A 15,670-nucleotide genomic window follows, 5' to 3' on the forward strand; every position below is an offset into this window, starting at 1 on the left:
CATTCTTTTCTTCTCAAGCCATGATGATGTTCTTCAGGCTTTCATTGAGTGTCAGCCAATCTCAGCCTAAGTAAAAGGCTTTTGTATTTTACAACATAGTGGAAAATGTGTATTTTACACATTTTCAACATAGTGTATTTTACAACATAGTGGAAAATCAACCATCTAGAAAATAATTTGCTGGTGAATGCTTCTGACACAGTATTCTGGGAAATAATTTTCTTTTATGTATAATGCTAGAAGGCATGCAGAATCAGAATATACACTGTCTACAGCAAATAATTTGAGAAAGACAATTCTAGCAGATTGTGTATCTTCTCTAGTTAATAGGATGGACTCTGGCACATTGAATTATTTATTTATATGAGTAGAAATGCTGAAAAGGGCACCTAACCATATGTTTTAGGTCCTTTTGGCATCACTAGGAATACATCACAAATAATACCTTAAAATTAAAGCAGTATAATATGATATCAAACACCTCAAGAAAGAAATAAAAGTGTTACTCTAAATAATCTAGCAATTATGCACACTTGGAATTCATCCTAGTTTTAAAATGTGGAGGAAGGAATGAGCCTTGCAACTTCTCCTTGTGTGAAATGTGTAGGCAAGAAGTTGTGAGTTACAAAATGAGAGTTGAATACAGGTATCAGTTCGAATTCAAAGCTTCAAAACCAAACTCTGTGCATGGGATTCACATGCAAACTTTGTTACTTGGCTGCCAGTATCAGAAAGCTGTAATGTGTAGAAGTGGGAATTCAGATTCCTACCAGGCATTCAGAGGAAAGCCAAGACATTGGAAAGACTCTGAAGAAGGCAATTCCTATTTGCAGTTTGCTAAAATGCTTAATTTTAATATCTTACTTAGTTTAGCTTGCAGAGTGAAGTCCTATCCGTGGCTTGAATTCCCTTGAGTCAGGGAAACTTGAGAGTAACCGTGAAAAAAACAGAATTTGTGCATTAGAATCCAAGAATAGCATTTTGCAATCTTACCAAGAAGCCCTTTTCCAGTTGTGGAGCTTCTGTCAGGAAGCAATCTTCAGATGTTTGCTGTCGTATAGCACATGAAATAACATGACGTGGAGATACATATCTCCCAAAGTAAAAAAGACAGCTTTTAATTTCTGACTCCAACGTTTATAGATTTACAAAAGTGACGGTGGATTGGAGGGTGAAAGTGCCACCTCTCCAATGACATTGGACAAACCAGCAGTCCATCAAATTTCTCCTCCTCCATAAAAGAATGCCAACCAATAAGTTATTTACATAAAGTGTGTGAGAAAGTTTGTTACAAGAATGTAAACATCAGAAGGCTAAGAAAAACTTAGAAAAACAGGGTGACAGTTTGCAGCTTTAGGAGATGGACTCCCACTTTCAGTCATGGGTGCCATGGAAGTTGACAGGACTGATGGGTATCACTGGCCTTGGTATCTAAGGGGCCGTGCCTCAGCTGTCCCAAAGACATTCGGGCATTGGGCTTTCCTTGCTGGAGAAAAGAGCTGCACTGAAAGGCCAGGGGCCTGTGGCTGAAAGTGGGATTCTGCCTCCTAGAACTGTGAAAGAATGAGAATTTCTCCCAGAAGAAAGCTGCCAGGAGCTATAGCTCTGTCTGACCTTGGACTCCTGGGGGCCACCTGATCTGCCTACAGGAGGCTGGGTTGCCCAGTTGCATTTAGTTGTGGGAGGTAATGGTTAGGATGGTGGTCAGGGGTAGTGGTTAAGAGCAGTGGTTAGGGTAGTTCTAAGGTCAGTGGTTAGAGTAGTCTGGGGTAATGGTTAGCAGTAGTGGTTAGGGCAGTTAAAAATGGCAACTTTTCTTCTTTATATAAAAATTGATTTCCAAATACAACTCCATATGTACTGCTTTATATGAAGGATCTTAGAGAATAAGAAATTCCAAATACAGATATATAGGGTTCGAAAATGAAAATAGAACATTTGTATGTATAAATTAAATAATAAAGGGCTTGAAAACAGGAGAAAATATGATCCCTATGAAGGCAATAGAAATCGATCTATGTATTCAAAGCTTTTTTGTGTCACTGAAACGCCATCTGAGATCTTGGCTGCTGTCACCTGTTGATAAGCACGAGGAATTATGCACATCCACCATTTTTAATGGCTCCGTAGTGACACCTGCAGACTAAAAACGGCACCGCAACTAAAATGTGCGGATGCGCAGAGACGCGACGTTGGCTGTGCGTTTGCCGTGGCTTTTTACACTTACGCTGCTGTCCAATAGGGAACATCCAGTCCTGTGAGTCAGAGCGCTTCGGTGGCGCTTTCAGCGGCTGCTTCTGCCTCGCAACCGGCCCTGGTGCGTGTGCAGTTCTCAGGAGCAACTTGGGAGCTCCAGGCACAGGTCCCAGCTGCTGTGGTAGCTCTTTGAGGAGATCATCCATTTCCTAGTGTCAGCAGGGCGATGTAAGTAGATATCTAAGTAGAAATAGACAAGTCTGATACTGAAGAGTCAAAATACACAAGTCGAAACAGTCTAAATATATATTTTTTATAAATAACTTATATATAAGTGTCCTGGTTTATATATGTGTCCACCCATTAGGGGTGGAATGTCCTGGGGTGACGTTATGATGCTTGTATCCCCATTCATCTGTTCTGTGCCTTTAAGACCGGCTCTGAGGAGTGAAAGTTTTGTTTGGGTTTCTCTTATCAGGGACGCAGAGATGGGCAGTACATAGGGCTGCTTTCGCTTTTTGCTTTTTGCTTTTGGCTTTTCTGCTTTTGCTTGCTTGCTTGCTGTCTGTCTGCTCTCGCTTTTGCTTCTGCTTATTAGCTAGTTTAGCTAAACAGTCCAAATTCCTTCCTGGACTGTTTCTCCTCTCCTGTTGCTGTGACCATCTCAAACCTGCTCCGGACTGGGACCTGGGAACACCGAGGGTTTGCACCATTTGGCTGCAGCAGCTGCCCAGCGCCGGAGGGACTGAGAACAGAGCAACCATCCCTGAAAGAGACTTTCTGATTTTGCCATCTTTTCCAGAGCGGTGTCATCTGGTATAGTTTGTGTGCTGGGGGGTGCTGTGTCTGGTAAAGAAACAGGTTCTTTCCCCTTATCTCTGAGGAATTCTTCCCGAACCGGTTGGGGGGAGGGGCCGTGTGGGTTTGCTTTCTGGAGGGGGCCCTCCTTTGCAGATTCTTTAACAAATTTGCCCTAAACCAGGACAATAAGTTAAACAGATACATGCCAATAGATCTCTAAGTATAAATAGGTATTCTATAGAGTAAGTGCACATAGTCGGAATAGATGAGTATATATAAATTACATATGTATTTAATTTTTTTCTATATTTTATATATAGTATATGTTATGAACAAAAATTCGGTTAATATTTTTTTGTGAGAAAGAGTTACAGGGACGCAGCCAGATCTCTGTCTCTGTCAGGGTTCTTAGTGCTTTGTTATTGTAATCACGAGTCCTTGTAGCTTATCTCCTCTTTTGTATTAGCAAAAGCCCTGGCTGGGTGGGGTGATGGCCTTACCCCAAGACTGTGCTCTCTTCCAGCATAGGGAAGACACCTGAGAGGGTGGGGGGGGTTATGCAAAGTGACTCCAAGACCGGCATGCTTTGGGACCTCAACTCCAAAATGCAACGAGAAAACCCCAAAAACAATGAGCCAAATAAGAGTTGAGAGACTAAAGTGATGTCTGGACATGAGGAGCCGATTGCTGAGCCTGCAGAGATGCGGAGTCCCTCTCGCCCTGACCATGGGAGTCGTCCCTGGCGGTGAGACTGGGCCAACGAGGCTGAGAGGAGTAAGATCTGACGGGGACATCAAGCCCTAAAGGCTCCCACGAGGACCGGATCCCCCGGCTCTGCCCCTAGCGGACAGAGCTGCGCATATCCTCCTCCTCTGAGTCGCCCTGGGAGACGCGACGGGGACTGCAGCCCTGCCGAGCCGCCCAATCCTGAGCTGATCACTTTTAATAAAGGCATTAAAAAGGAGAAGAAGTCTCCTGGCCCTGTTTATTTCAGTATATTCTAATATTTTTGTATGTTATTTATATTACATTTATTTATATGTTTATATGTATATAAAATAATTATAGGAATATATAAAATGTTTTGGGGAAAGGTTTTGGTTTCTGGCTACATAAATCCAGGTAGATTTGGCTTTCCCAGAAAACCCAAACTGTGAAGTTTCTTTCAGATACTGCCTGAGATTTATGCAGCCAGAAACCAAAAGCCCTCACATTGTCATGGAGAAAAAGAAAAGCAAAAAATCACTGGAACAGGATTCAATAAAGGTTCAAACACACAGTTTTTCTTGCACAAAACTCAGCTGAACTGGCTGCGATACCACATTGGTGGTTCACTGGATTCTCTGGGTTATTATTAAGTCTTGCCAAATGTTTTTGATTAGGTTAAACTGCAGTGAATTTGTAACAAAAAACCTGAAGCCATGAAGCACAATAAGCTGTGCTGCAAAACCTGCTGGACTTCGTGAGTCCCTGCCTGTACCTGTTCATGTGTTCGACACTTGCTGTGGTGTCAGAGCTGTGCTTCCTGTCAGAGTGGGGGAGATGGCAGATCCAAAGAGATGAACACCATGGAGGCATTTGGAAGTAGGTGGATAGTACCAAGGCAGAGCAGCTTAGTGGTTCCAGGTAGAAAATAAAGCCCTCATAGCTAAAGATGTCGGATCACAAAAATCTTCCTTTTTTTTTCCCCTATGACAGCAGCTGTCTTCAATCATTCCTGCTGTTTGCAGAGAGTAAAAAATCACTCTGGGGATTTGCTTCTGGGAACAGCGATCCATTTACTAATGGGAGTCAACTGAGTGTCTGTGAGAAATGAGGATGCTGCAGATGGAGTGATAGGATGTAGGGTCTGTAGTGAATATTTTCAGGTGAGTCTCCTGATGTGCCTGTTCTAACACTGTGCTGGCACCAAGTGACCTCATTCTGATGTGAACTGTCTTAAAATGTTTGCTGGAAATACAATAAAATGCATGTGGGAAGCTTTGTGTTCTTCTTTTCATACAGGTTTTTATGCACTCGGAAACATATTTTGGGGTCTAGCCGTGAATTCAGTGAATTGTCTCAGAGACCTTTTTGTTGACTTAAAAGTAACTTTTAAACCTCAGATCCACAGGGTTTGTAGTATTTTACAGTATCAGAGTAAGACCCAATGCGTTACCTTACTCAGTGACGCAGCTGCCACAAGGGCTGACATGTCATGTGTTTTCCTCTCTTGGAGGAGGCTTTACCACGTAGGCTCTGCTGAGGTTGTGAATTGCAATCCAGAGCATATTCAGACTCTTAGTACTTGGGGCTGTGGTTTCTGGTGTGCAGAACACACTCCAATGTGTCTAACTTGGGTTGTACATTTGGATACTTTGGATGTACATTTCCAGAATTACTCGGACTGGAAAAAAGCCAAAAGGGTGGTGGGAAGGACATACTCCCAGGACTGGACACCCTCAAGGCAAGGGATGATTTTTCAATACTTCTTGTCTTTTGTTTCGCAGCCCAGGGATAACTTGGTGTTCCCTGAATTGGATGTGTACTTCTGGTGCCCGAAGGATCATCTTAGGCATAGCACTGGAAAAGTCAGGAATAATCAAAAGATAAGAGCACCAAGTGGGAGGAAGCTGGAAGGACAATTTTTAGATTTGACCTTGGGTTCCAGTTCTCATGGTGGGTCTGTGGTGTCAAAGTACACCTGTACTCTGTGGTGCTGGGGTACCTGTTTGTTCATGTTTTGAGCTTGGAAGACACACTGGACATGAAATTCCAGGGAAGCTGCACTTGCAGTAGTGGCTGGAGCAAGAAGAAGTGGAAGCTGTTTGCTATCTGCTTGTTCTCCACCTTCAGCTCTGTTTCCTGGGTCTCAGGTAATCACACATCACCTTTCCCAAGCTTTTTCCAAGGTCTTTGCTGAAGTATTTCTAAATATGTCAGTGACATTTTCCATAGCTGGAATTCATTTCTGTTTCAGGAATTGTCTCATTGTACAGTCTGTGGCGTAACACTTTCCGTGCAAGGATAATTGCAGTGGAAGAAGGCAGTTGGAGCCAAGAGCCTGGACTAGGATGCCCTAGGCCCCTGCCAAGCGCAGGTTACAAAACAGCAAAAAAAAGTCAACAAAAACAAAACATGTCAACAGACTGGGAGTAGCACAGAAGATATACAAAAGATAATGACCAGTAATGATCATTAATGATCATCAACTCCAAACATCACCCCTGGTGATGGAGTTGGAGACACCTGGTCTGGAAAAGACTCATAAGAACACCAAGGAATGAGCAATAAATTAGCATCGGTGGGAAGACATCTGTAACCAGTAAGAAACCAAATACTAAGACCTGCATAACTTGGGAACAATGAACATTGAATGAATTAATTTCTATGCGTTTTGACTGTATAAAGTCTAGGAAAACAATCTAGTAAAATTCATATGTCATGGAATTATTTTCTCTACACACCTGGGCAATGTGTGGCTGAAATGATTTCTGTTGCACATCCTGGCCAGAACAACATTCTGGCCAGAATAAAGTGTGAAAAATGCATGTCTTTTATGAATGGCTTTTCACAAATATTAAAATGAATATTATATGTGTTGTGTCAGAAAGCAATGCTGTATTAATTCTCTTTAGTACAGTGTTAAATATAGTTTTAGGTTATAAAAAATATTAAAATAGAAACGATGCTATGTAGGATACTTTTTTTAAAGAAAGGACTCGCACCGAGATAGCAGCCACAGGACACCTGAATCTTGCAGAGAAAAAGAATTTATTGCCCTCTTATCAGAAGAAATAAACTTCTTCCTGCCTCGAAGGCGCTGTTAGGATTCGGAGGAAGAAGTTGACGATGGCCAGACAGAATCCTGTATTTGAATGGAATTTATGCATCATGTATGAACTGTATGACTATGCAACAAGCTATTGCTTTTAAGGGTTAATCCTCTGTTAATGGGTGTCCTTTTTCAGGCTCGTGCTGTCCAGAAAAAGGTACCCAGACGTCCGTAACTCTTTGTATTTATTGTCTCATATTCTCCTAATTCAAATTGTCCAAATTATTATTACTCTAACTGTGTTACTATTTTTTTATTACCATTTTATTACTATTAAAATTCTAAAATTTTAAAAACAAGTGATTAGCATTTTTCACAGAACCAATCCCTGATGGCTCTAAAGGTGGATGTCCACCCTGGAGCCCACTGGCATTGGCTCTGCCGGACATGACAGATTGTTCTGGCACCTTATCAAGGCTGGCCCAATTAGAAATGGTCGTTACAACTCTGTGGTAACAGATTTAAGAAGAAACCACAATCAAGTTGTGACACAGTTTTAATTTGGACTAGAGAAAAGCAGGAGTGAGCACATGTGAGGAGAACCACCTGCAGGCTCCATGGGCAGTGCAGACTGAGGCTGAGGAGATGCTCCAGGCTCCAGAGCCGAGATTCCTCTGCAGGCAGTGGGGAGACCATGGTGGGGCTGCAGTGCTCCTGCAGCCCGCAGGGATGCACGGGGAAGCAGAGATTCACCTGCATGCTGTGGAGGGGCCCTGCACCAGAGCAGCTGGATGCCTGCAGGAGGCTGTGATCCTGTGGGAGACCTGTGGAGAGAGGGGCCCTGCTCCCAGGCTGCAGCAGCCTGTCCTTGCAGGACTGCACCTGTGGGAGAGTGACCCATGCCGCAGCAGTTCTGGGAGGAACGTTGCCTGTGGGACGGACTGATGCTGCAGAAGTTTGCAGTGAGCTGCTGTTGGTGGGATGGAGCCACACTGGAGAAGTTCCTGGAGAACTGTCTCCCATGGGAGGAACCCCATGGTACAGCAGGGTGATAGATCTGCTCTCTGAGAGCAGGGGAATAACCCCCATTCCCTGTCTCCTTGTGCTGCTGGTGTAGGCAATAGTGCTGGGAAGGAGGGTGGGGTGAGGGAAAGGTGTTTTTAAGGGCTTTTTTTACTTCTCATCATCCTGCTCTGATTGTGTTAGTAATAAATTCATTTAATATTATTAAGTCAAGCCTGTTTTTCACTCAATGGTATTTGATGAGTGTTTTCTCCTGGTCCTTAACTCATGAACCTTCGTTAAATTTTCTCCCCTCTGTCCAGCTGCAGAGAGGAGTGAGTGAGCAGCTTTGGGAGTGACTGGCATCTGGCTGGGGTGAACCCACAACAATCTCAAATTGAATTTGGCCAATTCCATAAAGGAGAACGGAAACTGCTTTTGCAGGAGGAATAAGGACAAACTTTATTTTTACTGAATGCAGGGGGAAACATTGCCAGAAGGGATGAGGAAAACCCTGAGATGCCTCCTCTGGGTGTCCAGAGCTTGTGCTTGCCTGCAGCACCCTCCAGCCTTCCCTCAGCAGGGGCAGCAAGAAAATAACAGCCAAGGAAAAAGCATCCAAGGAAATAACAACAACCAATGAAACAGCATTCAAGGAGAGCCTCAGCTAAAATGGGTAGTGAAGAATTGCTGGCATCCCATTAACTTCTTGAAAGTCTTCCACCTTACTTCTCCACACTATGTCTCTTGCTGGGATGCTTATCTCTGCGATGCATAGGAATCCCTGAGGCTCTGAACCCATGGCAATTCAGACTTTCTGAACAGAGAAAAGCACGGGGAACAGCTTGGGGAAGAATCTGGAACAGACTGGGAACAGGGGCAAGTCACAAGGAAGCTGTCTGCCCTTTTCTGTTCTACATGCTGTGCCTCCTTGTTATACCTCCTGCCATTCTGTGGCAGTTTTACACAGAACCTGAAAAAATCAGGAAGGGAAAATAGAGTTAAAGAGAGAAGGCAGCTGGTGATGGAGGCTGTGGGCAACAGGGCTGCCTGTGCTCTGCCCTGTGTGCGCAGCAGCCGCTGGAGGAGTTGGGAAGGGGCATTTCCAACACTGCAAAGCAATGGAGTGAGTGAGGTGAATGGGGACAAAAAGGCTTCAGGCCATCCCATGCCCAGAGCTCCTTGCTCCCACTCCGTGTACAGGGAGGTCAGACCAGGGAGGGCTGCAGCAGGTGCCAGCACCTCTCCCTGCTCAGGGCTGTGCCAGCAGAGCCCAAGGAAGATGGGGAGCCCCAGCAGGGATGGCAATGGCTGGCAATGCAGAGAATGAGCCCTGCATGCAAAAGGCAAGTGGAGAGGATGGGAGTGAGTTCTTCAGCAGCCACTGTGGGGAGGGAGCAGGGAGAAATAGGGCGGAGCCATCAGCAGAGGAGACTGTTCAGGGAACACAGAGGTATTGCTGGTGCTCACAGAAACTCGGGAGCACACCGGGGCCCAGGACATCCATCCCAGCACCGGCGTGGCAAAGGCTGGTTGGGCTGGGAGCCCCCGGCCGTGCCCAGCGCTGCCGCTCAGGAGCCGCTCGCCCAGGGCTGCCCCAAACGAGATGTGTTGGAAACACAGCCGGGAGAGTCCTGGGCAGTGGCACCTGCGCGGCTGCGGGGCCCCAGGAGGAGCTGCTGTGCACGGGAAAGACTCTTGGTGGCACAGCAGTGGCAGGGGCAGGGAGCAGTTACCTTCTCAGACACAAATTCCTGGTGATGCAGGGTTGGGAGTCAAGTTCAAACGTTGAGAGCGCTTCTGGGGAAGGAAAATGGGAGATTTGCAACATGCGTTTTCCTTTAATATTCTGCCAAACAGGAAAGGGCAAAAGCTCTCATTGCTGTGTGGCTGAAGGCGGGAGAGCAAAGCAAAGCTGGGGAGAGCTGGGACAGAAGGCAGGACAAGCTTCCCTCAGGCAGGCTGGACCCTGCTGAGCTGGCTGCTGTGGATGCTGCCACAAGCTGCAGGCTTGGAACAACATCTCCTGTGGTAGCCAGCACATGCAGGGCCATCTGCAGTGGCACATGGGGCTTGTCACCGTGAGCACTCCAGCTACAAGACAGACAGCTCTGTGTCAAACAAGAAATTGGCTTACGTGGAAGATGCACTTCAGCATCAGGAAGACAAAGACGAAGAAAAGCAGCAAAACCACAAACATGATCGCGTACACCACAATTTCTAGTTTGCGCTGTGAGAAAAGGAAGATCATGGTGGTAGGAGGATTGATCCTTCCATTCTCCTTTGCCCAGAAGGACACGTGCAGCAGTGCCTGCAGCTCTCCTACCTTCCGTGTGAGTCCCTTGCCATTCCCCAAGGCCATATGAATGATCATGTTCTCTTGCAGACGACACCGGGCCATGGGATCATAGGCTCCCTGGTTCTCTTGCCTCTCAGTGGGCAGCTTTAGAAACAGCCTGGTCTTCATGACCATCCTGGCACAGGCGTGCTTGAGCTGGGGCAGGCTGCAGTCCCTGTTCAGGGCTCGCTCCACGTGGGCCATGAATGCTCGCAGGCCTTTGTGTGCCTCCTGCAGCGGCCGGTGATGATCAACGTTGGTTTCCCGTCCTTTTGGAACTGGAGCAAGGTCTGGACTTTGGGGGCTCACAGGTTTGTAGAGGAAGATGGAGTCTTCCTCCTCTGTGGTGTCAGGCATCATCAGGAGGTGCCTGCCTATAGAGGAATGTTTCTCTTCAGCTGTGGCTCTTCCTCTCCTGTTCGCAGCGGTTGCGGCTCCCAATCAACAGCTCAGAGATAAAATCCAGATTCTTGTTTAGATCCTGGTCAGATCTGGACCTTCGCTGCACTTTGACAGGTTGTGAAACCTGGTAGAAAAGATAATTATATCCAACCCCGTACCGGCTGTCCTTCTTGTGCCATTTGTGTCTCTTGATGTAGTACTTGCTGGCAGCTGGACCTTCCTCCTCATTTCTGTGTTGTGCAGACACGAAGGTATCGTCACCACGTTTTAATCCACCAGCTACCGCTGAATGCTTTGATCCTCACTGGTATAAACGTGACTCCATCTTCTCTTGATGCCAGCTTGAGGGTGCCTTTTTTACCACATTGCTTTTGGCAGTCTTGATGCTTTCAGCCTTGTGCAGCTTCTTATTGATCTTGGCCCTCAGGTCATGAGCGCTTGTTTTGCCTTTATGCCGCAAGAAATGCTGAGGGGGATGTGAATTTGTTCTGGAACTGTCCGGGCTGCTGATATCACCCTCAGTACTCAGGGTTAGGGCAACCACAAGCGTTACACTTTCACCATCTTCCACTGAAGGCTCCTTGGGCTTGAGGCTCAACACTGGGATGGTGTTCAGCTCTCTGCCTTGTTCCATGTCCATATCCATTATTTCTCCTCGAGTCTGTAGAAGAGTTGTGTGAGCTGGAGAACAGCAAGAGAGCAGATCAGCAGCTGGGCACAAACACAGGCTCAGAGGTTACCCCAAGCAGCAGGAGCTCATCTCAAGGCCAGGGAGCACAAGAGCAGAGTGGAGGATGTGTTGTGGTGAAGAGAAGAACCCTTCAGTGTGGAGAGCTTTAATGTGGAGAGCTTTATTAATAGTTGGTTAGCTGAGAAAGGCCATGCTGACATATTGCCACTGGTCAAGCTGAGAAATCAGCAGTCAGCAAGCTGAAAGGAGATGTCAGCAGCTTGCAATCAGTGGCCTTGCTGCAACATGGAGAAAGGGAGTAGAGATTAGTCCTGAATATCTCCTAAGAATATGTAGAAAGTATCAAAAGTAGGACCATAGGAATGTAAAAGTAGGTGTAACTGCTGATATGTAACTAACCAATCCTGAGCTCAACTTTTGCAATATGCATGAAGTTAATTACGAACTGTATTTAACCCGCTGTGCTGATCAATAAAATCGGGCCTGTGATGATCAACCTGATGTCCTGGTCTCCTTCCGTCGACAAATGGTGGAGAATGCGGGCAACGCTGCGGGCAACGATGCGGCAACGTTGAACCCCTGTCCTTTTTTCTCGGATTACGAAGAAAAAAGGGAACTCGCCACGGTCCGGAAGTTGGGTGGGGGTCCTAGCAGCGGGACGGTGTCGGATTATTTACAAAGACTGGACTATTTATAAAAAGCACCCTTGAGGTTCACATCCGTGACTCAAGCCACCTACGTGCCGCAGGAGCCTGGAGCTGCAAAACAGTGCGCACTGAATAGGTATGGATAGGCAAGCGGCATATGATTTATTCTCCTCATATTTAGAAAAGCGAGGGGTAAAAGAGATAGATTTAAAAAAGGAATTACCGGGGTTGTTAGCTTATGGTCATTCTATAGGTATGTTTACTAACCCACATACAGTACATGAGCTTTCAGAGTGGAAAAATTTTGGAGAGGTGTTAATGGACTCTGTGTTAGATGGGGATAAATCAGCTAAAAAGTTTGGGAAATTATGGCGGGTGGTGTATAATGCATTGCTTCAGCAGGTCTCTGAGAGAAAGGCAGCAGAAAGGGCTACAGAAGCTCATAAGAGGAATATAGGATATGGTCGTGAGGATGATCCCTTGGCACCTTCTGTAACTAAGATACTTATGCCTAAAAATCCCCAGCATAGTGGTGTTGAGGACATGCCTTTAGAAAGTGCGGAACCGTCTGCCCCTCCCTTGTCTGAGGGGGAAGGCGAGCCGGGTGGGAGAGGTAAAAGCAAGCCAGCTTTGCCTCCACTGCCAGCTTCAGGCGGGTCGGATGGTGGGGGGGGCAAGCCAGCTCTGCCTCCGCCGCCAGCTTTGCCTCCGCCGCTATCCCCGGGCAGGCCGGCTCCGGTTACAGCTCCAGCGGGGGGGCCCCTTCCCCCGTGCGAGCCGGCTCTGCCTGAGCAAGCTCCGGTTGCAGCTGCGGGGGGGCTGTTTCCCCCGCGTGAGCCGGCTTCTTTCGGGCCGGCCCCGGCTTCACTGACAGCTCCAGCGGGGGGGTCGCTTCCCCCGCGCGAGCCAGCCTCTGCTTTACTGCCTTCCCAATGCGAAAACTCGGCGCCTGCACCAAAATGCCAGCAGCATAGCACCTCCAAAGAGCCAGCTCCCATCCCAGGGGCACACCGTGATCTATGGGGGGAAATGGCTAAACAAAGGAGGGAGGCTTGGTCTGCTTTGGCAAAAGAGGTGATGCAAATGGGAGATAGTGAAGCCGTAGAAATAGCTTCTAGTCTTGCATGTCCTGTTACTTATACACCACAATATGATGCACAGGGGAATTTAATGCATAATGTGGCAGCATATTCTGCCTTAGATTGGAAGTTGTTAGCTCAGCTACGTTCTACAGTTAGTCAGTTTGGTGTAAAAAGTGAACCTGTTAAGCAAATGTTAGATTATCTCTTTAACACTCAGATTTTATGCCCAAATGATTTAAAAGGGATAGTGCGTTTAATATTTACTCAGCATCAACAATTATTGTTTAATGCACATTGGCAAGCATTAGTAAATGAGTCAGTTGCTGTACAACGGGCTCCGGGAGATCCATTGCATGGAGTGACAGTGGATGAACTTATGGGATTAGGAGCATTTCTGCGTACAGAGGCACAGATGATATTGGGACCAGATAAGCTTAGAGAGGCTATGAGATTGGTGCGTACAGCGATAGATATGGTTAAAGAGCCAGGGGGATTACCAATTTATATGGGTATTAAGCAAGGTAGAGAAGAATCATTTGGAAATTTTATCGATAGGGCGGCTGCTGCTATAGACCGGGCCGGTGTGGCAGACTACTTTAAGGGGGCGATATTGAAGCAGTGTGCCCTTCAAAATAGTAATCCAGCAACCCAAAGGGTATTATCTACTTTGGGAGCAAATTGGACCATTGAGGAAGCATTAGAGCGAATGGCATTAATGCCAACTGCTTCGCAGGCATTTCTAGTAGATGCTATAAAGGAGTTAGGATTGGGGTTACAAAAGCAGGCAGAGTCTAATCAGAATCAGGTGTTAGCTGCTCAGAATCAGGTGTTAGCTGCTCTTGCTCCTCTCCGAAGTGGCTCACTGCCGATCCAGCTCCCACAACACCACAGCTTGTAGACGGCGGTCGGGAAACTGTCAGCAGAGCGCGTTTCACGGGGGCCGCGCCCAGACACAAGTAGCTGCCGTGACATCAGAGACACCAGCACCAGCTGCCGCGACATCGCAGCCACCTCTTGTCTGCAACCCGCAACAACAGGGAGCAAATACCAACTGGAGTAAAGGGTCCTCTTATATTAAACAGACAAACATGTGGAGCATTATTATTGGGACGCTCTACTACAACTATGTTGGGATTATTTGTTTTGCCTAGAGTTATTGATGCAGACTTTACAGGGGAAATACAAATCATGGCTTACACCCTCTATCCTCCAATTAAAATTACAAAAGGACAACGTATTGCACAATTGATACCACTATCACAAATGACCTCTGGAATACAACCATTTACTGAACAAGCACGGGATGAAAAAGGTTTTGGCTCCACTGGTGTTACACTTTTAACTGTGGATTTACAAAACAGACCAAAGCAAAAGGTCACAGTTACTTATGGGCATCAAAGCATAACCCTTTATGGATTATTGGATACAGGAGCAGATACCAGCATTATTTCTCCAGAGGCATGGCCACAGCATTGGCCTCTATTCCCATCAGCAAACATGCTCACTGGAGTAGGAGGATTTACATTGGCAAGCAGGTCGCCTTCTTTGTCTGTGTCCATTGAGGATCAACAAATATCTGCTGTGTTTTCAATTGTGCAACTGCCTCCTACAGTCTCCTGCCTAATTGGAAGGGACATTTTAACACAACTGGGAGTGGTGTTAACTAATCAGCACCCTTTGGGGTAATTGCCATTGCTTGGACTTTTCCCATTCCACTCACCTGGAAAACAGATACACCGGTGATGGTTAAGCAATGGCCTCTAAAAGGGGAAAGCCTTATGCATGCTCATGAATTAGTGGAGGAACAATATTCAAAGGGACATTTACGACTTTCCACGAGCCCCTGGAATACACCTATTTTTGTGATCAAAAAGAAATCAGGGAAATATCGTTTAATACATGATTTGCGGGCTGTAAATGATCAAATGGAACCTATGGGGGCCTTACAGCCTGGTCTTCCTAATCCAGCTATGATTCCAGAACACTGGCCACTCTTAATCATCGACTTAAGGGACTGTTTCTTCACCATTGCCCTGCATCCTAATGATGCAAAAAGATTTGCCTTTACTTTACCAGCAATAAATCGTGGAGAACCAGATAAAAGATTTGAATGGATTTGTTTGCCACAGGGCATGCGGAATTCCCCGACTTTATGTCAGCTTTATGTTGATGCAGCATTACAGCCACTACGTCGCAGATGGCCAGCAACTATAATATATCATTATATGGACGATATCTTGTTTGCACAGCAACAACCATTTTCCTCTTTGCAGATTGACATTATTAGAAATACCCTTGCTTCATATTCACTTGATATTGCTTCAGAGAAAATTCAAACTACAAAGCCCTGGAAATATTTGGGATGGACTTTGATGGATCAAAAAGTGATACCTCAAAAATTGGAGTTACAACTGGACATTAAGACTCTACATGATGCACAGAAATTACTGGGGGACTTACAGTGGCTAAAGCCTATTGTGGGAATACCGAATCATTTGTTAGAAACCCTGCGGCCTTTATTAAAGGGTGTTGACCCTACTACTCCTGTATGCCTGACACAGGAGCATCGTCTTGCCTTGCAACAAATCAGTGACTGTGTACAACAGGGGTACGTGTCTCGTCGACAACTCGACCACCCTATTGACCTTACTATCTGGAATAGCCCTTGCCACCTGCTTGGTGCTCTCTCTCAACAACAGGAGAAAACGGGGGAGATACAGGTGTTGGAATGGTTGTCTCCACCATTACAGCATAAGA

The 15,670-nt window shown here is 46.1% G+C and overlaps 1 long non-coding RNA gene across 1 annotated transcript; it reads left to right on the top strand.

Annotated features, from left to right (window-relative positions):
* Positions 1-2,271: 2,271 nt before the first annotated feature.
* LOC106630356 (uncharacterized) lies at positions 2,272-7,343 on the top strand. The gene is made up of 4 exons (XR_001333586.3): positions 2,272-2,424; positions 4,696-4,865; positions 5,487-5,852; positions 5,957-7,343. It is a non-coding gene; the product is annotated as an uncharacterized LOC106630356 (long non-coding RNA).
* Positions 7,344-15,670: the final 8,327 nt, after the last annotated feature.

This window comes from Zonotrichia albicollis, chromosome 23 (assembly GCF_047830755.1).
Source record: "Zonotrichia albicollis isolate bZonAlb1 chromosome 23, bZonAlb1.hap1, whole genome shotgun sequence".
NCBI lineage: Eukaryota > Metazoa > Chordata > Aves > Passeriformes > Passerellidae > Zonotrichia > Zonotrichia albicollis.